At 42.8% G+C, this 23324-nt stretch overlaps 1 long non-coding RNA gene across 1 annotated transcript in view; it reads left to right on the forward strand.

Moving 5' to 3' along the window:
• LOC149090784 (uncharacterized) overlaps positions 1–23324 on the forward strand; it is a 59192-nt gene that overhangs the window by 10377 nt on the left and 25491 nt on the right. The window lies entirely within an intron of this gene.

A 23324-nucleotide genomic window follows, 5' to 3' on the forward strand; every position in this document is an offset into this window, starting at 1 on the left:
GTTTGTAAGGTTACATTTGTTTTCCAGCCGGGGTCAGAGTCTCAGTCTGCCCAGGGCCATAACTCACAAGAAATTTGTAAGTAGGTACGGGACTTTACGTGGTTAGAGAAATAGGAGAGGGTGGGAGTGTTATTCCGTATCAAACGGCCACGCAGCCTGAACTCGCCGACCACGCCTACACGTTCGCACGTGGGAAGGCTGCAGCGATCGAGTGGCGCGATCAAGCGCACTCAAGATTGCTGGGGTCGGGGTTGCAAAGGCGTATTGCGGGGTATTAGTGGGGCTACTATGATTGGTAGACCGCGGATCGAGGAACGCCCAGCGTTGTCGCCAGCGTTCGCTCCAGACCACGCGGTTTTTGCATGCCAGAGTTTTAACCGTCTGGCGAACGGGGTTGGACCTCGTTCTAACTACCTGTTAGTATCGTTATAATTGTTAGTGAATTATTGTTAGCATACTAACTACAAATAAATGCGCAACTGTTTCTATATACTTTTCTTATTTTATTTCAAATATTACCTTACACCTTCTACCCTGCGCCTATCAATTCTCTTTTTATTTCCTTTTCTTTTATCTTTTTATTTTCCGACTGCTCGAACCGAGAGCTAAAAACTGACTACCACTGCTCAAACCGAGAGCCAAAAACTTACTGACTGCTCAAACCGAGAGCCCAGAACTTACTAAAATCTGTGTGCCGCTTTCAAGCTTCTCCTCCCGCTCTCTAGATCTCACCACGCGACCAGCAATGCAATCCACAACCGCGAGCTTTCAAGCCGCACGGTTGCATTGCTGATCGCGTGCCCGCCCACTAATTTGAATTTTGCATACTGTCTAGAGTTAATAGCTATGGCACCTGTATCTACTTAATTATCTTACAAATTAACGCTTAGTCTGCTTACTATCTAACTTACTATCTACCAAAAATATACCACAACTATAAGATATTAACTTAATGGCTACAAAAATCAATCCAATCCAACTTAATCGCTACGAGCATAATACAAATTCAACAACTATAAAGATCAACCAAATACAATTCAATTCATCGACTTAGTCGCTACAAATATAATATAAACTTAACGACTATAACTCACTTCAATTCAATTCATTAACTTACTTGCTACAAATATACTGTGAACTCAACAACTATAATTCAACATGTAAGGTGGGCAAAAAGGCCACCTTACATCCCCCCCTTACTTCGACAAAGCGACCGTCACGCCCCCCGACGAGTTGACGATCGCCGTATAGGAACGTTCCCCGCTTCCCCGGTCTCGGTTTCCGGGATCGTGTCGCTTTCTTCATCTTCTTGATGGAATGGCTTCAACTGCGCAATGTTGGCCACCCTCCTCTTGCGTTCGCCCTCCTTCGTCAGGCGCACCACGTTGGGGGACAGGAACTTAACGACCTTGTAGGGGCCGTCGAATTTGGGCGCCAGTTTCGCCGCGAATCCTTCCACCGCGTTCGACAGTTGATGTTGTCGTAACAGCACTGCCGAACCCAACGCTGGTCTCCAGTCACGCCGTCTCAAGTTGTAGTGCCTGCCTTGATCCTTTGATGCTCGCTGCAAGTTACTACGCACTATGTCAAAAATTTCCTTCATTTTGACTCCTTTGGCCTCGGGCTGGCTCTCTAGTCGCCGAACCGGGAGTGACTTCATCGTACAAAGCGACGGGTAGGCGTGGTTCCCGCCCTAGCATCAGAAACGCTGGAGTGAAGCCCGTGGAGTCGGCCACGCTCGAATTGACCGCCAGCGTTATCTCCGGCAACAGCTCGTCCCACGAGCTTTGGTGGCCTTCGATATATTGGGCTATCATAGTCTTCACCGTGCGATTCGTTCTCTCCGTCGGGTTCTCCTGTGGTGAATAAGGCGCTGTGTACTGGAGTGTCACTCCCAGGGACTCCATAAACGCCTTGAAACTTCTGCTTGCAAATTGTACACCGTTGTCGCACACGAAGGTCCTGGGTACTCCAAACCTGCCGAGTATACGTTCCCGGAACGCCAGTTGTAGTAGGGCGGTAGTAGCTCTCCTCAATGGCACCAGCTCCACCCATTTAGCGAAAGCGTCGTGGAACACCAACAACATTGTGTTCCCACGCTTGGAACGAGGCAAAGGTCCCACGAAGTCTGCGCACAAGACCGCCATTGGCTCCGCCACCTGCCTGGTGAGCATATGCCCGACCGGCTTTTGTTGCACGCAGTTGAATCTTTGGCACGTTTCGCAACACCTCACGTACCTGGCGGCATCTCGAAACATGCCCGGCCAATAATACCTTTGTGCAAGTCGTGCTGCCGTTTTCCTCACACCTTGATGTCCGGCCGTGGGAGCGTCGTGACACTCTTTCATCACTCTGCCCCTCAAACTGCTAGGGACGCAGAGCTTCCACGGGATAAAATCCTCCTCGTCTATCCGATGGCCTAAATTCCGATATAACTGCCCGTTCTCCTCCACGTAATCCTGGAACTTCTCGGGCTCCTTTGCGATCCTTTCACGCATCCTTTTTATCCACCCGCAAGGGGGATTTTCTTCCACGGCCTGCTCGCAACTGTCTATGGGCTGTCGGGACAATGCGTCTACCACTACGTTTAAGCTTCCTCGACGATAACGTATGTCGAACTGGTATTGCTGCGATCCTGCCCGTGAGACTTTCTATGGAGTTGAGCCATTTCAGCGCTAGGTGATCCGTAACCACGTCGAATCTGTAGCCTTCCAGGTAGCATCGCATCTTTCGGATCGCCCAGACGATCGCGAGGCACTCCTTCTCCGTGGCCGAGTAGTTTAGCTCCGCCTTCAGTAACTTCCGACTGGCATATGCTATCACTCGCTCCTGCCCCTCGACTTCTTGCGTCAGCACTGCGCCGAGGCCGTAGTCGCTGGCGTCGGCTTGCAGCACGAATTTGGCCGAGAAGTCGGGACAGGCCAGAATAGGCGCGGTTGTCAAACTCTCCTTAAGTTTCTGCAACGCCTCCTCCTGCTCCTCGCTCCAGATCCACTTCTGGCCCTTTAGCAGCTTCGTCATCGGTTGTACCAGTGACGCGAAGTTTGGTACAAAGCGTCGGTACCACGATGCCATTCCTAGGCACTGCCGCAGCTCCTTGAGATTCGAAGGTGATGGGAGGCTCTGGATCGCCTCGACCTTCGCGGGATCAGTGCAAATCCCTTCTCCGCTTATCACGTGGCCAAGGTACGCCAACTTCTCCCGAAAGAAGCTACATTTCTTTCTGTTGAGCCTGAGATTGGCCTTTCGCCGGAAAAATTCCTTCAGGTTGGCCACGTGTTGCTCCTTCGTCGCTCCGATGACCACTATGTCGTCTAGATACGCAAACGCGTGAGGCTCCATGTCGGGCCCGATGACCGTATCCAATGCCCTCTGGAATGTCGCCCCCGCCGAATGCAAACCGAATGGCATCGCTCGCCATTGGAACAATCCTCTGCCTGGCACGGTGAACGCCGTGTACTCCCTGCTATCCGCCGCCATTGGGATCTGCCAGTAACCGCTCTTTAGATCCAGCGTGGATATGAATCGTGCGTGTCGTAACTTCTCCAAAATGTGAAGAATCCGCGGAACGGGGTACGCATCCGGGACTGAGTGAGCGTTGAGCTGTCGATAATCTACGCACATGCGCCAATCCCGTCTTTTTCTCGACCAAGACTATGGGTGCGCTGTGTGGGCTCTTCGACGGTTCAATCGCTCTAGCCGGATTTTTAGGGTAGTACCTTTGCTTCAAAGGCTTGTCGTCCTTCATCCGGATGCTATGCTCAGCGATGTGCGTCACGCCTCTGAGGTCCTCGAGCAATGCCACCTCTGCCTCGAGGAATTCTTGCAATTCTTTCTCTAACTCGTCCGGCCACTCCTTGCTATTGGGCGCGGATCGTTCATGTCCTCCGTATTCGCTCTTTGCTGCTTCTCTTGTCAGTGGGCCGCCCTCGGGCTCACCTTCCTTCTCCAACTCGACTGATTTAAACTCCGGCGACCGTTCCTCGGGTTCGCTCCTCAAGTCCTCGCTCTGCTTCACAGCTCTCACGGGAGGCCCAGCTCCCCTTTTGTCCTCCATCATCTCGCTTCTTTCCTTTTTATCTCTCCTTGTCGCTGGGAGACTCCCTCTAAGTCTCTCCTCCGGCGTTCCCTTTTCCATTCTTTTCCTTTTATCTCTGTTCTCGTCGGGCGGTGTGCCTTGGCTCGACGCTTGCTGGACGCCGATCGTCGACACTGCGACTACCGACTTTAGGCCCTCTTTTGGCGTTGCGGCCTCGTGCAACGCCTCCGAGCCAAACTCCTTCACTCCCTCAACGAGATGGCGTTGCTTTCCAAGACTGCTGTTGCCTTTCTCCACTCGTTCACTTGACGGCGATGCTCCTTCTCCCACGTCGTCCACCATCCTCATCTCGAGCTCCGCGTTGCCGCAACGCACCATAGTGCCGATGGCGCATAGGAAGTCCATGCCGAGGATGACATGGTCCAGCATGGTCGGCATTATTAGCAAATTTACTTCCGCCGTTTTCCCTGCCAGGCTCACATCTGTCCTCACCATCTCCGTCACGTCCAGTGCTGATCCATCGGCCAACCTGATCCGCGACTCAACCTGGCAACGCTCGCCTCCTATCGTCCGTCGGCGCGCGCAGCCTTCACTGACAAAACTGCGCGTGGCCCCGGTATCAATCGTGGCGGTCATCCTTTGACCCCCGACCATCACCGTCGCGACGATCTTCCACTCTTTTACTCGGAGTGGGTTCCTCTCCTCATCTCCCGTGTTCAATTGGCGCCGCTCCGCTCTCTTGGAGGGCGCCCCTGGCCGTTTCCCGAGCTGTCTCGTTCGCAGCACTCCCTCGCGGTCGACACACAGTGTCGACAAAACGCCACCTGTGCGTTATGACACTCCCGCGCGAAATTTCCGGGTTGTGCACATCGATAACAAACTCGGCTTGGCCTAGGTCCAGCGTCCTGGGCCATCATCCGGCTAGTTGCCTCCGTCGAAGATCTCGTCGCAGGCGTCTCCCTCTGCCCCTCGGCTTGTCCTGTTAATCGGAACAATCACCGTGGAAGTATCGTCGTGGGATATTGGAGAAATGATCCGGAACAATCATCATGGAAGTATCGTCGCGGGATATCGGAGAAATTAATCGGAATCATAGTCGTAGAAGTATCGTCGGGGGATATTCAAGGAATTATTATCGCCGTGGGATATTCAATAAATTAACGGGAATCATCGTCGTGGTACAGCCGAAGTGTTCACAACGTTGGTAATAGGCTACCGTCGTTGGTCACTCACACCATCATCGTAAAACACCTATCGTCGAGGGAACCATTAAAACTATCGTCAAGGACTGTCAACCAAAACCACTGGGGACTCTTCGTCGTTGAAATCAAGGAAAACAACAACGCGCCATGACGGGCAATACAGGCTGGGTCAGTTATAGACGAAAGGCGGAGTTGGAAGCCATTCTCATTAAACTGGGACTAGAACCACATGGTCTCGTGGACGAGCTGCGGCGGCGACTAACTGCATATATCAATAGGGATGACCTCAGCGAGGAGGTGCAACAGAGGTTGGATTTCTGGGCAGAGAGTTACGGCAACCGGCCATCCCCGGACTCGCGACCACCCAGCCCCAACCCCCCAAAAGACGAAAAGCAGGCAGAAGTCGAGCCAGACCGGTTGAGCGGGCCTACACAGCTCATTCCGCCCTTGGAAGACCCTCGGACAAGACTCACCATAGAATCGGCGCCCGCGAATACCGTAGGCCCAATCAGAGGAGATGACCCGCCAACCCGGCAGATAGTGCAACCACGGAAATGGGGGGTGACCGCACCGACCCGTTACGTTTCATCGAACAATTGGAGGAGCGGGCAGTAGGCTACCTAGTGGATGTCAGCTGCTTGCCGCGAGCGATGCCAGAGTTATTGACGGAGCGAGCCGAGGATTGGCTGAGGGGAAGCGGACTCCAAGGTGCGACATGGAAAATTTTCAAAAGCGAATTTCTGCAATTCTTTCTCCCGCCGCGGTATTTCAAACGCCTTGGAGACGAAATACGGGCCCGTATGCAGCGTGCAGGCGAACCGTTTCAGGACTACCTCATTGCCTTACGAGTGATGATGCAGAGGGCCGGACTGACGGACGCCGAACAATTGGAGCGAGCATACGACAACATGTTGCCCACTTATCAATTGTATATAAAACGCGATGAATGCCGAACAATAACAAAACTGACCAGGCTGGCCGTCACCTACGAAGAGTTACGAGAGTTGGAAGGACAAAGAGAGTCGGACAGGAATCGGCAACCCGCAACTATCGCGCCACGAGGACACGTTAATCCTTTCCGGAACACCCCGAATCACAGCACCGCGACTCCGGGGGACAACGCGATAAATCGATCAGTGACACACGGGGACGGAGTACCAATGGATGTGCGAAGAGCATGTCATCGATGCGGAGAAATAGGCCATTTCTCTAGGGAATGCCGCAGAGCCCAGGTATTATTCTGTTGGGACTGTGGCCGGAGAGGAATAATGACGCGGGACTGCTGCCGAAGGGCCGCACCGGGAAACGAATCCCGTCTCCGTCCATCAGGGGATGTGGCAGAGACGAGCCAGCCTGCTCCCAGGAACCGGAAGAACTAATTCAAATACAAAGGGGTCGAATCGTCGCGACGGTGGTGGTGAATGGGCACCGGCTGGATGGCACCATCGCCACAGGGGCGACGAGGAGTTTCGTTGGAGCGGATACGGCAAGGAGGTTGGAATAGGTGGAGGTAGCTGGGGGTGTTTGTACGCAAGTAGCGTTGGCCGATGGGACGTCGCGCGAAGTCGACCGCGCCGTTAAAGCTGACATAAGGCTGGGGACTCGGGGAGTCACGATCCCGGTACTTGTCTTGCCGACGCTAGTGGACGAACTAATCCTAGGAATGGACTTTATGGCGGCTATGCCGACCACTTTCCAGTGCGGGGAACACCGCGCGATTATTAAAGTAGGGGCTCAGACGACGACGCCGGCGATCCAGTCTCTCTCTCTCTTCGGCCCGCATCGATGGGGAATCGGCGTGACGGCACCCCGACAACCCCAGTCACCCAGGCAGGACGGAATGAAGAACCCGAGGGCGATGGTCAGGCAGCAAGTATCCCGATGTCGAGGAAAAGGGGAGGCTATCAACCAAGTCCAGAGAACTCCACCACAGGCCAGGAGGCGGAAAACCCGGTCGTGGATAATCCAGATATGGTGGCGTTTCTGACGGAAGAGCTCGATCAATTCTATGACCTCAAAGGGACCACTCACATCGCGGAGCACAGGATAACTATGAAAGATGATCGACCTATCAAACAACGCTACTATCCGAAAAATCCGGCCATGCAAAAGATCATCAACGAACAAATAGATGAGTTGCTGGCACAGGATTGTATCGAACTCTCACGGAGTCCCCACAGTGCGCCGATAGTATTGGTACGAAAGAAGAACAATAAATGGCGCATGTGCGTGGACTATAGACAACTAAATGAGCGGTCCATTCCCGATGCGCATCCACTCCCCCGAATGACGCATATCCTGGAAAGACTACGGCACGCTAAGTATATATCGACGCTGGATCTAAAGAATGGTTATTGGCAGATCCCGATGGCCAAGGAGAGTCGGGAGTGTACGGCATTTACAGTACCAGGACGAGGGCTCTTCCACTGGAAAGTAATGCCATTCGGGTTACATTCCGCTCCAGCCACCTTCCAACGCGCTTTGGACAGTATCATCGGGCCCGAAATGGAACCATACGCATTCGCTTACCTGGATGACATCGTGGTGGTAGCCGCGACGCTGGAGGAGCACATGCGAGTCTTGCGGGAAGTATTCCGCCGCCTCCGGCTCAACCCAGACAAATGCGCATTCTTCAGGAAGAGTATTACCTATCCGGGCCACGTAATCAGTGACCGGGGAATCCACACCGATCCAGATAAAATCATAGCTGTGCAGAGTTTAAAGCCACCCACCACCGTAAAGGAGCTTCGACAGTGCGTCGGACTAGCATCGTGGTACCGGCGGCTCGTCCCAAACTTCGCCGATGTGGTACAGCCAATGACCACGCTCCTGAAGAAGGGCCGCAAGTGGGAATGGGGCACCCCGCAACAAGCAGCGTTCGAGGATTTGAAACGGAAATTGACAGAAGCTCCAGTATTGGCATGTCCGGATTTCAACAAGCGTTTCACCCTACAAACAGACGCTAGCGATCATGGTCTGGGAGCCGTGCTGACACAAGAGGAGGATGGACAGGAAAGGGTGGTGGCATATGCCAGTCGACGACTAGCCCCACCAGAAATAAACTACACCACCACCGAGGAGGAATGCCTCGCTATCGTCTGGGCCATCCGGAAACTGCGTTGTTACTTGGAGGGATACGAGTTCACCGTAGTAACAGATCATCTGGCTCTGAAATGGTTGAACTCAATCGAGAACCCGTCGGGCAGGATAGCCTGGAGCTACAACAGTACCGCTTTGAAGTATGCTACCGCCGAGGGAAGCAGAACGTCGTGGCCGACGCCTTGTCTCGGCAACCTGTTGTGACGCTCAGCCTCACCAAGGAGGAGACCCCCCACTGCCAATGGTGGACACGGATGATGGCCCAGGTCAGGAGCAATCCCAATCAGTATCCCGATTACATCATAGCGAACGACCAACTATATCGCCGAACCCAGGGACGACCACCCGAAGAGGAGTATGTACCTTGGAAGCTTTGTGTTCCGCGGGATGCTCGTGCTAGAGTCCTCAAAGAATGTCACGATCAACCAACGGCAGGCCACCTGGGGATAAGGAAAAGTTTCATTAAGATCGTACGTCTAGAAATTAAATTATTCAACAAATAAATTCGTATTATATTGCCCGCACTGCAGCGCAGCCCAAGCGCAGTCGTTGCTTACTGCGCAGTTAGCAGAGCGCATTCTAATACGTGCGTGTGTATGTATGTGTGCTTATTGCCTTATAGTAACTTACAGTTTTCTGTATTTATTTTTTTTAGAAACAAAAAATAAGCCGGTTTGTCGAGTTGGTTGCGAAATTTGTGAAAAGGGCAAACAATGGACAAGTACCTTCAAAGTAAGCTTTTTTTTATACCCTGAACCCATTGAAAATGGGAAATCAGGGTATAATGGTTTTGTTGAAATGTATGTAACAGGCATGTTTGAACGCGTCGATTTCAGAAGGTATAAGAGCTAGAGACTTCAACTTTTAATGTCCGTATTTACAGCGCGCATATCGAGTTTATCACTAAAAACCGATAACTCATTCCGCTACTTTTTTATCGATAAAAAACCTTATCGAAGATCACTTAAAAAATTATATCTTCTACAACTTTCAAGCTAGAGTCTCCAAATTTTAAATGTATATTAAGATTCATTTTATACAATTTCGGTTTTTGTCAAAATTTACCCCCACCCCTAAATCCACCCCCTCACCCTCATCTTTGTAAAAGTCGTATATCAAATACTAGAGACTTGTGCTTCGGTATACACATACATTTAAACATTATGATTACGTTCTGAAAGTTTCATTACGATCGTACGTCTAGAAATTAAATTATTCAACAAATAAATTCTCATAATATTGCCAAGACTGCAGCGCAACCCAAGCGCAATCGCCTGTATATATGTGTGTGTGCGTGTGTTTGTTTGTATGTGTATGTGTGTGCGTGTATTTGTTTGTATGCGTGTGTGTGTGTGTGTGCGTGTGCTAATTATTATTGAAATATCAGTTGCTTGAGGGTTCAGGGGATCTCGTAGTCGAGCAGTTTCGACTAGAGCTTTCTTACCTGTTAACTTTGCCTTATTTACTAAGTTAAATTTATAATTTATACAATTATAGTAAATTTATCAAACGAAAATGAGAATCCTCCAGAAAAGCGGTAAAGGGAAGCGGTCTCTGTTGTGTGGACTTTTTTCAAAAGAGCCGAATTTGGCTATTTGCAAATTATGTGGAAAGTCGTATAAGACCAGCGGCAATACAAAAAACCTGATCGATCATCTAAAAAGGATTCATCCGGAAGCCAAGCTGATGCAAAACATGAGTTGGATTGTAAAATTGATAAGTACCTAGAAAAAGCGACTCCTCTAACAAAAAAAAAAAAAAACAACTCGATAAATTAGTCATGCAAATGATTGCATTAGATGTACAGCCGTTCAGTGTTGTTAACGATTCTGGTTTCCGACGGCTTCTGTTTGAGTTAGACCCAAGATACCAACTACCAAACAAAACACATTTGCTTTATGTCGTACTGAAAAACGAATATAATGAAATAAAGCTTAAATTACAAGCAGTTTTTGATGATATTGAGTACGTGGCTAAACTATTGATGTTTGGACATCAAAAGCTAACGAGGGTTATCTATCCGTTACTTGCCACTTCATTAATAACCAGTTTGAACTCAAATCAGCGCTATTATCAACAGAAAAATTATTACTACCAACGAATCATAATGCTGAAAATATTGCCGATTCGCTTAGAGTCTTTTTGGGCTTCAATGAACAAGATTGTGGCGATAGCGTCCGACAATGATGCATCCATGAAAAAGGCGTGCGAGATCCTTAACCCTTTATACGGCCTTGTTACATATCTGCAACATTCCGTTTAAATTGAGTTATTTCGCAATGGGTACTGAATCAAAATTTTGAAAAATGAAAAAAAAAAAGTGTATTTTTATACCCTGAACCCATTGAAAATGGGAAATAAGGGTATAATGTAACAGGCAGAAGGAGGCGTGGCAGACCCCACATATATATATATGTTCTTGATCAGGGCGACAAGCTGAGTCGACCTTATCGAAGATCACTTAAAAAATTATATCTCGTACATCTTTCAAACTAGAACCTCCAAATTTAAAATGTATATTAAGATGCATTTTATACAATTCCGGTTTTTGTTACCCCCCACCCCTAAATCCACCCCCTCTCCCTCATCTTTGTAAAAGTCGTATATCAAATACTAGAGACTTGTGCTTCCGTATACTTAAACATTAAGATTACGTTCTGAAAGTTTCATTACGATCGTACGTCTAGAAATTAAATTATTCAACAAATAATTTCTCATCATATTGCCAACACTGCAGCGCAACCAAAGCGCAAACGCCGTGTGTGTGTGTGCGTATATTTGTTTGTATGCGTGTGTGTATTTGTATGTATGGGTGCGTGTGTGTGTGCTAATTATTATTGAAATATCAGTTGCTTGGAGGGTTCAGGGGATCTCGTAGTCGAGCAGTCTCGACTAGAGCTTTCTCACTTGTTTATTTTCAGTTTTCTATCTAAAAAAACAAACCGCACCAAAATCGGACGTGGTGCCATATAAAGGGTTCAGATTAAAAACATCCCGCGTTTCGCACATACAATCAACTTGCTGGTGCAAGATTTACTGAAACAACCTTTTGTGGAGGAGGTGGCTATTAGATGGAGTAGTGCGTTTCAAATGCTAGAACGCATTATAATATGATATGAGCACATTTCGTTTGTTACAGATAGTTACTGTCTTCGCTCTGCTGTGATATCAACAAATAAACTAAATGATGATACAAATCCTACTGCTAACAATATTGCAGATTCCCTGCGGGCTGTTTGCAACGAATGGGAAATTTTAAATAAAATAACGGCAATTGTGACAGATAACGCAAGCTCGATGAGCAAAGCGTGTGAGCTGTTTCAAAAGAGGCATTTACCTTGCTATGCCCACTCACTAAATTTTGTGGTGCAAGATTGCCTTAAGTTAGATTGCATAAAAGATATACTTAAAATACGCAAGCCCATTGTCGCGTTTTTTAAAAGTAGCATGATTGCTTTTAGGAAATTTAAAGATTCTCAGCTCACGGAAACTAGATATAGTCAAACAGGAAGTTGCCACAAGATGGAACAGTGCATTCCTAATGACTGAAAGAGTCTTAGAAACACATGAAGCAATCGAAAAAACGATTCTAAACTTGTTGAAAGCGCCTCAGCCTCTTACAGCTGAGGAAATAAACATATTAAAAGACTTGGCACAAATACTTTCTCCCTTTGAAATTGCATCCAAAAAAGTGTGTTCAAATTCGAAAGTCACAGATTCACTAATTATTCCTATTTCGTGTGACTGGTATGTAGTTTAAAAACAAAAGGTGTTCAAATATGAACATACATAATAATAACAAGTAAGAAAACTCTAGTCGAGAGCGCTCGACTAGATACTACCCTGAACCAAACTAATAGAAAAGCACATTTAGTATGGTTCAAATTTCAATTTCGATGTATTTAAAAATATAAATTAAATAGAAAACTCATTTAATTAAATAAATAAAAATTTTGAAACAATTAAAAAAAAGAATTACGACACGCTCTGGGTTTGGGTTTGAACCCGAGACCATGTGATCGAGCGTCGCGCTTTCTACCTTGACGCCACCCTTCTGTTCCGTTTTTTAATGTCAAAACTGAAATAGATTCACTGCTACAGCGCCATCTATCAAATCTAAGTCAAACTAACTGCTGATGTGATTTTAAGAATGTGCAAAAACAACCAAACTAATAAAAACGTAATTTCGATTTTTAAAAAAATATAAGAGAAATTTAATCAAATATATAAACATTTTGAAGCAATTAAAAGAAAACTGCAATACGCCCAAGCAGGATTCGAACCAGAGACCTCGCGATCGAGCGCCGCGCCCTCTACCATGACGCCAACTCTCTAATCGAATCTGCAATATCAAAACTGAAATAGATTCACTGATGCAACGCCATCTAGCAGAACTAAACGAAACTAACTGCTGATGTGATTCTAAGAATGTGCTAGAAGATGTTTGAATGTATGTGTGCACACGTATTGGAAAACTGCTGTTGCTGCAGCACGTGCGTTTGTTAGTTGGCCAAACATTTTGTTATTTTTTAACGTCGATTGACTAAACCGAATTTAATGAAACTTTCAGCATATGATCTACATATTCTATTGAATATTTGGCATTTAAAAAAACATGTAAAATCATTCACAATTAGCTATACTAGCATCTGGCGTTCACTGGGGATTCTGGTGAATTTGGAGCCGGTATCCAAAATATAACAAAAACCGACATTGTATAAAATGCATTGGAATATATTTTTAAAATTTGGAGACTATAGCTCTAAAAATGTAGGAGATATAAATTTATAACCTATTGCGCTTGGGTTGCGCTGCAGTGTTGGCAATATTAGGAGAACTTATTTGTTGAATAATTTAATTTCTAGACGTACGATCGTAATGAAACTTTCAGAACGTAATCATGATGTTTAAATGTATGTGTATACCGAAGCACAAGTCTCTAGTATTTGATATACGACTTTTACAAAGATGAGGGTGAGGGGGTGGATTTAGGGGTGGGGGTAAATTTTGACAAAAACCGAAATTGTATAAAATGAATCTTAATATACATTTAAAATTTGGAGACTCTAGCTTGAAAGATGTAGGAGATATAATTTTTTAAGTGATCTTCGATAAGGTTTTTTATCGATAAAAAAGTATCGGACTGAGTTATCGTTTTTTAGTGAAAAACTCGATATGCGCGCTGAATTTGCGGACATTTTAAAAAAAAGTTGAGGTCTCTAGCTCTTATATCTTCTGAAATCGACGCGTTCCCATTTTCAATGGGTTCAGGGTATAAAAATAGAGACAATACTCGATAACCTGCGCGTTACCCGACACAAAGTAATAAATATGTCACCCTTTAGTTGCAGCGACCAATATGTAAATGTAACGTGAGCCAGGGCCCAGCGATCTAAAAAAGGGACACTTGATTTTATGAGAAATGCACTCTTCCAGTGACTGGAAGTAGTTTTAAGAGTCTCTGTTAGATATATAAGAACTAGGAATTTAAGCAATAAACAGTTCAGTTTCAATCTTGAATTCGGCAAATGTGGAGTTGTTTCATTTAACGCTCTAACAAAAGGTTTTCAAAAATGTTATATTTTCCCGCATTTACAGCACTAACGAAAGTAGAATAAGATACGTCATTACGAAATTTTTGTGTATTCCTGCTTCATCCACTGAGTCAGAGCGATTGTTCAGCAAAGCTGGACAGATCATCACGGAACGACGAGCTGCCTTAAAAGCTAAGCATGTGGACAAGCATCTTTTTCTTCATCATAGCTCTTGGCTCTTGGCAGAAGACTAAAAGCAATACATTTAATTTTAATTTTCTTTAAGCTTTTTTGTTTTGTTATAGTCGATGAAGGATCTCATTATTGTAAACAACTAAATTGTTTATTAAGATTTTGGAAAACAATCATGTCTATAATAGTGCTGAAAGGGCATTTGCCCAACATATAAATTTTTATTCAGCTGGGCATATGATTATCTTAGGGATGCTCTTAATTTAAGACTCCCATGTAGGAAATCTTTGAATCGATGGGCGATTTTGAAAAATTTCGTTCTTGAATTTAATCCAGAACTATTAGAAAATCTGCAGGGCATTGTTGAGAAAATGAGCGCCAAAGCCAAAAAATATGCCGTATTAGTTTGCAATGAGCTCAAAGTAAAAAGAGGGCTTCAGTACAATTCATCTCTTGACGAGATACAGGGATTTGAGGACGATGGTGTTGTTTGCGATCAGGGATCTAATAATAGAGCAGTTTTCAATAGATGGGGTATTAATTTAAATAATTCCACATTTGAGGTCAATGACAAAGAAATTTTTGCAATATTTGATGCACCGCATCTAATAAAATCTCTTTGAAATAGTCTTTTAAAGAATAGATGTGCTGTTAGGGAGAAAAATAATATTCACGAATACCTTCTGGAAATGCGTGATTATTTCCAAAATCTGCATTATCCACACAAAGTGATTGCATTGATGGCATGATTTTTACAATCTCATCGGTAATTGCTTTGGCAGAAAATATTTGAAGTGACAACAATGATCTTTTCTTAGTTGCCACATCCAAATTGAACCAAGACCCATTAGAAAATTTATTTTATTTAATTAGAAGTCGGGGAGCGACAAATACCAATCCCACCATTTTTGAATTTAATTCTATAATATCAAAAATGTTATCTATGAAAATGTTAACATCAGCATCTGTGTCTGGAAATTGCATTCCAGATGAAGATCTCATGTTGGCCAATATCATAGAAGATAGTGGGTCTCAACTATCTGTATTTCATGACCAATGTAATTCACGTCATATTGCTACAGATATTGAACCTGATGCTGATTTAGAAATAGAATTGTCATTAGATGCCACGATTGCTAATATACAAAATGCTTTTAATGAAAATGCATTGCGATATTTTGCTGGCTATCTTCTACACAAGCTGTTGCAAAAAACAGATTGTGAAGTATGTACAAATCTTTTAAAGTCATCAGATGAAATGCAGTGTTCTTCTGAGTATTTAATACTCAATAAAAATTATCATTATATAAATAAATATCTTAAGTTGACGGCCCCTTCTGACCTTTTTTATAATATGATAAAACTGCATTTCGAAACGTTTAATACCATTTTTGAAAAGAAACCATATATGCCACGTATCTAAGAGAAAATTATTCTGTACTGCATCCACGCTACAGCAAAATCCTTCTTAGATACTAAATGGTTTTCTCCCACCAAACCTTGTTTTGAGCATAGGCAATTTATTCTTAATCAGTTTGTCTTAATTCTACTTAGGAAGAATTGTAAATGGCAAACAGAAAATTGTTGGTGAAACCAGCATAAGTAAAAGGAAATTAAAAATAATACATCAATAGGGAGCTTGGCTTTATATTAATTTTGGCACAATTCTTCACAGTAGAAAACAGTGAGGTTTTAATGAAAGGTCGTTAACACTCCCTCTGCAGATTTAATCCAAAATCGTTTGCACAATTAAAAGCCCATGACAGGCACAAACCTTATTATATGTATGTAAGAAAGTACGTATATATATGTATATATTTATGCATGTACATACATACTGTAATGGCTGCGAATCTCTAAAATTGCAAATTGCAGCGCATATCGTTTGCGACAACATGGTCGCCTGCGCTGCAATGCAAGAGAGAGAGAGAGAGGGAGAGAGCGGAGCTTTAGCGATTGAGCTTTCGCTAAGCTTACACGCTTTGCTCGCTCGCCGGAGACAGTGGGAGAAATCCACTCAATCGCATCCCGCTACCGAAAGCTTCGCTGAGAGCGAAACGCTGAAACAAAGAGCACTGGAATGTGGGCGTATAAAAAGCGGCCACATTGCCAGCTTCATATTTTTCCGGCCCACATTTCCCATAAGACACCCTCAGCGTAGAGTTCTGCCCAACTCAAATTTTTGTTAATCTCTATATATATATATATCTTCATATATATATAGTTAACAAAAAAAGCATACAAAAAAAAAAAAGATTATTTATTGGCATTCATAAATGAACGAATACACTTGACATGATGGTGTTTAGTTTCGTATTGATCTTTATTATTCTGAGCCTGGGTTTATATACCCAGACTCATGTATAATTTCAACCCTTAAATCTAATGTATCTATTGCTGAGTGTGTAAGGCTCAGCATTGGGCTATTACATATTCTTATCTTATCACTGAGTGTGTAAGACTCCGCGTTGGTCTATTAGCTATTCTTATCCTATCGCTGAGTTTGTAAGGCTCGTCTCCTTCGTAATCTGACTCTGGGGTTGCAACGGTTGGTCTTCATTTGTATATTTATGCAGTCCGTACATGTGGCCCTTATCGCTATCACAGCGCGCTACCTGCTAGTCGCTGAGTGCGTCGGAGGCATGTATACGATCATCGTATATTCATATGTTCATGCCTGAACATAAAAGATCTGGCCCACCGTGACAGGCTGAGCTGGTCAGTCAATGACTTTGGTGCGCGCAGCCGCACGCGTTTTTATTCATGGGAAACAACAAGTGTGCAAGCAGACCACAACAGGTATTTAAATTAAATTAAAACTTAGTTTGCAGAGACTAGGTCGTTTTTTTTTTTTGTATTTTGCAGCCTATAATATAACCCTAACCTCCCGGCCAGCTGATGGCCACAGAGAGAGGAGAAGAGAGAGTAAGACAAAAATCGAAAAGCGCATACATGACCATTTCGTTTGCGTGCTATCTTTCATTACACTGCAGTGAAAAGGCAGAGAGTTGGAAAATCTATGGACATTTTTAAAAAAATCAATAGATGGTAAAACAGCAAAGTGTCTGCAATGCGGAAAAATTTATAAAACTAGCGGGAGCACTTCCAACCTCTACGACCATTTGAAGCGTGCACATCCAACATCAAATGTAAGCGACTTTCCTAATTCCTCGGCCGAGATTGATCAATTTATTAGCATTAACTATGATTCGACATCCAAACGTAGCTCAGACCTTAATGAAGCAGTTATGAAATATATTACTAAAGATATGCGTCCATTTTCTGTAGTCGAAGATAGTGGATTTCGAGCTCTGCTTCATGTATTTGATCTACGGTATAAATTGTCATCATGTGCGACCATGCGCAATGTACTCATGGCAAGGTTAAAAGAGGAAGAGACGGCAAAATTGGTTGAAGTTTTAAAGCACGTGAAGCATTGTGCCATTACGACTGATTCTTGGACTTCTCAAGCTAATGAGACGTATATAACAGTTACTTGCTCATTTATCTCAAAGGACTTCGATCTGCGCACAGCCGTTTTATCAACAAATAAGTTAGCTTCGGAGGCAAATCATTCTTCGTAGAACATTGCGGGATCGCTGAAAGCTATTTTTATACCCTGAACCGATTGAAAATGGGAAATCAGGGTATAATGGTTTTGTTAAAAGTATGTAACAGGCAGGAGGCGTGGCAGACCCCATTAAGTATATATATTCTTGATCAGGGCGACAAACTGAGTCGATTTGTCCCTGTCCGTCCGTCCGTCCGTATGTATGAAGGCGTCGATCTCAGAAGATAGAAGAGCTAGACTTCAATTTTTTTTAATGTCCGTATATAGCGCGCGCATATCAAGTTCATCACTAAAAAACGATAACTCAATCCGATAATTTTTATCGATAAAATTTTATAAAATTATATCTCCCACATCTTAAAAGATAGAGTCTCCAAATTTAAAATGTACATAAGATACATTATATACAATTTCGATTTTTGTTAAAATTTACCCCCACCTCAAAATCCGCCCCCTGACCATCACATTTGTAAAAGGTATTTCGAATACTAGAGACTTGTGCTGTGGAATGCACATACATTTAAACATTAATTTCATTAAGATCGTAAGTCTAGAAATTAAATTATTCAACAAATAAATTCTCATAATACATATTGCCCACACTGTAGCGCAGCCCAGGCGCAGTCGCTGCTTACTGCGCAGTTAGCAGAGAGCGTATTGATACGTGCGTGCGGATGCATGTGTATGTACATATATGTGCATAAAAGAAGTACAGCATGATTCGAATATCAGCTTGGAGGGTTCATGGTATCTCCTTGTCAAGCAGTCTCGACTAGAGCCTTCTTACTTGTTTAAATAGCTTTTGTAAGACAACAAATTGAAGAACATAATAGAATTTTTAAAAAAAATTTTAAATATCACATTTAGTCGTTGTTTTTTAATGGCAAAGAAGAAACACATAATTTTGTTCCCATGTGAAAACACTTTCGTGTTAAACTGTTTGTGTGTTTGCACGCACAGGATGTTGTGCATACACACATTTACAGTCCCTTGCGTGAAAGTCAATTCTTTCACAGTATTTTCGTCAATCTTCAGTTACAGTTCCGTTTTGAATGTATGTATGAGCTTTTATGTGTTAGTATGGGATTTCTTGCTGCCTGAGGAATATTGTAACTGTGTATGCTCATAATACCACCACGGGCTTTTAATTGTGCGAGCGATTTCGAATGAAATCTGCAGAGAGAGTGCTGAAAGATATTTGATTATTATTTAAGTGATTTTTCTGTTGTTAAGAATCGTGCCAATATTTATATAAGTTTCTTTTTTCAAAACCTTGGCTAAAACAAGTATTTTAAAGAAATCACAAGGAAGTGGGGATAAATGCATTATTGAAGCGTGTCGTGCAAGTTTTAGAAAAAGTCCCGTTTATTTCCCGTTAGGTTATTTTCGTTTCCAAAGGAATATTATTTAAATATGTAAGTGGATAAAAGCTTGCAATTTACCAAATAATTTCAATTGGAAAAGAGCTAAATATGTAGCAGGCATTTTGAACGAAAGTATATTGGTAAACATAAGTTAAAAGTCAATGCAGTTCCAACCCTTTCATTTAATTAACGTTGCTGATCTCAATAATGATATTTATACGATAGACATTCAAGAAGAGGATATTGAACCTTATAAGTATCAAAAGAATAGTTTGGGTAAATTTTCGAATGAGTTTGATAAGTTGTCTGCCACAGAGCAGCAGCATCAAAGCGTTTAAAATGAAAGTAACGGGGAGAAAAACTTGGCGAACCTTTTGTTCGAAAAGAGAGAAAAATTAGGTTTATTATAGGAAAAAATATTATGATATGGGAGTAGAGCTTGAAAGAGTACAGGGAGAATTACTTAATTCACACAAAAAATATTCTGCTTTAAAAAATATTTCCAAATATAGAAACAGAAATAGAAAGGTAAAAAAGCATGCCAATGTCTTCACGACAATTAAAATTTACCTCATGTTTCCGAACAATCAAAAGTGTTATGCAAAATGCTTTTGAAAAATAATCATGTCCATAATAGTGCTGAAAAGGCTATTGCCCAAAATATTAATTTTTATTCAGCTAGGACATATGATTATCTTAGGGTTGTTTTTAATTTAAGACTCCCACGCAAGAAATCATTAAATCAATGTGCGATTTTGAAAAATTTAGTTCCTGGATTTAATCCAGAACTATTAGAAAATCTGCTGGGCATTGTTGAGAAAATGAGCGCCAAAGAAAAATATGCCGTATTAGTTTGCGATGAGCTCAAAGTAAAAAGAGGACTTCAATACAATTCATCTCTTGACGAGATACAGGGCTTTGAGGACGATGGTGTTAAAAGGAGTAAGTTTTCAGGACAGCAAGTCTGTGTTTTTCTTATAAGGGGCCTTTTTGATAACTGGAACTATGTTTTAAGCTATAGGGTTTCAGCTCGTGGCATAAATCATACTGACCTGAAAAATAAAGTAGAAGAAAATATTGGACTATCGCAAGCATTGGGGCTTAATGTCAAAGCCGTTGTTTGCGATCAGGGATCCAATAATAGAGCAGTTTTCAATATTCATTTATTCATTTAAATAATTCTACATTTGAAGTCAATGGCGAAGAAATTTTTGCAATATTTGATGCACCGCATCTAATAAAATCTCTTTGAAATATTCTTTTAAAGAATAATATTTTAACACCTGATGGCACAGTTTCATGAAGAATAATTAGAAAATTATATGAAACTCAAACCAAAAATTTTGACTTTTATGAAAATGCATTGCGATATTTTCCTGGGTATCTTCTACACAAAACTGTTGCAAAAACTGATTGCGAAGTTTGTACAAGTCTTCTAAAATCATCAGAAGAAATGCAGTGTTCTCGGAGTATTTGATACTTAATAAAAATGTTCATTATACAAATAGATATCTTTCTTCCGACCATTTTTACAATTTGATAAAGCTTCATTTCGAAACATTTAGGACAATTTTCGAAAAGAAACCATACATCGATCGCATTAATGATAAAATTGTTATGTACTGCACGCTACAGCAAAATCATCTTTAGATAAGGAATAGTTTCCCCCACCCACCCTTGCTGTCAGCACCGAAAATTTATTAATCAGCGTGTTTTAATTTTAATTAGAAGAAGTAAGAAGACTCTAGTCGAGGCTGCTCGACTAGGAGATACCTTGAACCCTCCAAGCTGATATTCTTATCATTCTGCACTTCTTTTATGCACGCACACATACATACACATGCATCCACCCTCACGCGCCCGCGCTCTGCTAACTGCGCAGTAAGCAGCGACTGCGATTGGGCTGCGCTCCAGTGTGGGCAATAGTATGAGAATTTACTTGGTGAATAACTTCTTTTGTAAACATACGATCTTAATAATCTATTCAGGGCGTAATTATATGGTCAAAATGTGTGTACATTCCGTTTCTAGTACTTGAAATACGTTTTTTAGCAATTGGGGGCGAAGGGGGCGTGGTATCCAAAATCTGTTGATTAAAAAATGTTTGTATTCATCATATGTATATACACAGTAAATCTGAAGTCTCCTCGTCTAATAGTACTCCGATGAGCCTCAAAAAACAAAATCAATTTTTCGATTATTCTCGATAAAAAAGTTATCGGATGAGTTATCGAAAAAATAAAGCAAACTCGTACTGCGTATGGTATACACGAGTATGCACACAAAATTTCAGCTCTCTAGCTCTTATATCTTCTGAGATCTCGGCGGACGGACGGACGGACAGACGGACAGGGCTATATCGACTCAGCTCGTCGTGCTGATCAAGAATATATTAAACAGTTTTTTTTTTTATATTTTAAATAAGAAAAAAACAACGAAAATTCACTTAGAACAAGTAAGAAGGCTCTAGTCGAGGCTGCTCGACTAGGAGATACCCTGAGTCCTCCAGTCTGATATTCCAATCACTCTGCACCCTTTTTAGGCACACATACATACACACGCATGTATTAGAACGCGCTCTGCTAACTGCCCAGTAAGCAGCGACTGCGCTTGGGCTGCGCTGCAGTGTGTTCAATATTAAACGAATTTATTTGTTGAATAATTTATTTAATAATACACGTCCAATCTTAATGAAACTTTCAGAACATACTCATAATGTTCAAATGAATGTACATTCCAAAGCACAAGTCTCTACTACTTGAAATACGCCTTATACAAAGGTGTGGGTGAGGGGTCGAATTTAGGGGTGGGTGGTAAATTTTAATAAAAACCGAAATTATATAAAATAGACATGAATCTACACATAAAATTTGGAAGCTATAGCTCCAAAGGTGTAGGCGCTATAATTAAATAACTAGCTTTCGATAAGGTTTTTAATCGATAATTAAATATCGGGAGTAGTTATCGATTTTTAGTGATAAACTTGATATGCGCGTGATATACACGGACCTAGGAAAAAAATTTCAAGTCTCTAGCTCTTATATCTTCTGAGATCGACGCGTTCATACATACGGACGGACGGACGGACGGACAGGGCCAAATCGACTCAGCTCGTCGCCCTTATCAAGAATATATATACTTTGTGGGGTCTGCCACGCCTCCTCCTACATGTTACATACTTTTTCACAAAAACATTATACCCTGATTTCCCATTTTCAATGGGTTGAGGGTATAAAAAGTATGCGTACAAACTAAAAACCCACTAGTTTTAATCGTTTTGTGAAGCTTTTAGTACCGTTAAACAGCATATTACGGCTAAAAAAGCATTAAAGAATATCAATCACGTGTTGGTTTTCAAATTTTGTCATTAAGTTGATAGATTTTGTCATGGGCAGAAAAACTAAAGAGATTGATCCCGATTTGAGGAAACTCATCGTGAAATTACGCGATAAAGGGAAATCTTTTAGGGAAATTGTTGGCAGAACGCATTCTTCTGTCCAAAGAGTAGTTAATAACTTTAATTTGATTGGCTCAGTACAGTCAAAGCCACGCTCTGGGAGGCCCTCAAAGCTGACCGAGAGAGAGAAGAGGGACGTGCTGAAGACGGTGCGGTGAAACCCCGCATTAACTGCAGTCAAGATTAATCAGGAAGTTAAAGAGAAATACAAAAAAAGAGCTCCACGAAGACACCGTAAGAAAATTTTTAAAGAAAAATGAATTAAATGCCCGTGTTGCTCGAAGGAAGCCACTTATCTCTGATGCAAATAAAATCAAACGGATGGATTTCGCCAGAAAATACTTGGAAGTCAATCCAGAGCATTGGAACCAAGTGATATTTAGTGATGAGAGCAAATTCTGTATATTTGGTATCAAGGGGAGAAAGCTTGTGTGGCGAAAGAGAGGCACTGCGTTCGACGTACAAAATCGAACTCCAACCATAAAGCACGGTGGAGGTGGCGTAATGGTGTGGGGGTGTATGGCAGCAAGTGGAGTGGGCAATTTGGCTTTTATTGAGTCCACAATAAACCATATGGATTACCTCCATATCTTAAAACACAATTTACACCAAAGCACAATGACCCCAAACACACAGCTCACAATGACAAGCTCTGGTTGCTCTATAATACTAGACACCAGCTTCATTCGCCTCCCCAGTCACCCGACCTTAATCCCATAGAGCATTTATGGGATTTTTTGGAGCGCAAGATTAGAGAGCGAATAATTACTTCAAAGGACATGCTCAAATCGGTTCTGATGGAGGAGTGGCTGAAAATTCCGGCTGATTTCACCCGGAAATTGGTGGCATCGATGCCAAAACGGTTG

The sequence above is a fragment of the Drosophila navojoa genome, chromosome X (assembly GCF_054131105.1).
Source record: "Drosophila navojoa isolate 15081-1374.11 chromosome X, UAZ_NAV_1.0, whole genome shotgun sequence".
Lineage (NCBI taxonomy): Eukaryota > Metazoa > Arthropoda > Insecta > Diptera > Drosophilidae > Drosophila > Drosophila navojoa.